This window comes from Aplysia californica, unplaced genomic scaffold (assembly GCF_000002075.1).
Source record: "Aplysia californica isolate F4 #8 unplaced genomic scaffold, AplCal3.0 scaffold00261, whole genome shotgun sequence".
In the NCBI taxonomy this organism is placed as follows: domain Eukaryota; kingdom Metazoa; phylum Mollusca; class Gastropoda; order Aplysiida; family Aplysiidae; genus Aplysia; species Aplysia californica.
The window spans coordinates 632,466-633,675 of record NW_004797531.1 but is presented as its reverse complement, the minus strand read 5'-3'; positions in this window follow the sequence as shown (position 1 = coordinate 633,675).

The following is a 1,210-nucleotide window of genomic DNA, read 5'->3' as shown; positions in this document are numbered from 1 at the left end:
AATTCAAAATTTCCTACCAACAGAAAATGTTAGGTGTGTCCCGCACGCTCATATATGACCTATGCAGTTGCCAGCGCCGTAAAACACTTACCAAAACAAACAAACCTTTGTATTCCCTTATTTATTAACTGATTCACTTCTAATTTTGCATGCCAACAGTAAATATGTAGCTCTTTAATTTGGCCTGTTGAATGTTTTATATATGCTTTAGTTTTTATTTTATGACAATTGCAATTGGTTTCTTGCAAAAAAAAGTGAAAAAAGGAAAATTCATGCTTTCTAAGCCAATGAATCAAAAGTACCCCATTAATAAAAAATTCAAACAGGCCAAAATTTTGAACTAGGTGTTGTTGGTATCCTGTTAATGCTCAAGTTTCGGAAGAATTCAGCGAGAAAATGGGCTTTGTTATAGCCTGCTGTCCGCTGTGACAGTTAACAGCCTGAAATGGTTTGGTTCGTTCAGTTTGAATTTTAAAAATGCCCATTGCCCCGACACAATGATGGTCATAATTATAATGTAGTTACAGCAGAAGGAAATAAAAGAAGTAGGGCCTAACGGTGGCGTCCCCCAACGACCCGTGAAATGGTTTGGACACCTCGCTAGATTAGATGGACTAACCTAAGACTGTCCAACAAGGCACAGTACGAGGAGAAAGAATGAGAAGAAGGCAGAAGAAAATATGGGAGGGAGGTTTCGTTTTAGTATGAGTTTTACACGGCACTTGTAACACGAGAAGGTAACAAAAAGTGCCGAAAACTAGAGGTATTACAAGGGAGTGACATTAGTAACAAACACGAAAGAAGGAGGAGAAATAAGGATGATAGATGTTTGATAGGAAAGAAGGAGCAAAGCACACCAACAGGGCACCCGCCAACCATTCGCAATGGGAAACTAACAACTCAGAGTGGACAGGTGTAAAAATACAGAGGAGTCCGCTTAAAGGGAACTTTTTGGGACCAGAAGAAAGTGTTCACTTTATCCGCGGTTCAGTTTAACCCGAAGCCATCCTTGCATGCGGTGAAACCGGAATACATTGGCTTACAATCATCTTCCAGAAAGCCTGGAAAGAGATAAAAGTACCAGCAGACTGGGAAAATGCGATAGTGGTGCCAATATGGAAGAAAAAGGGCAGCAAGAAAGACTGCAACACCTTCAGAGGCATATCTCTTCTCAGCCATGCGGGGAAAATGTATGCAAAGATCCTAGAGC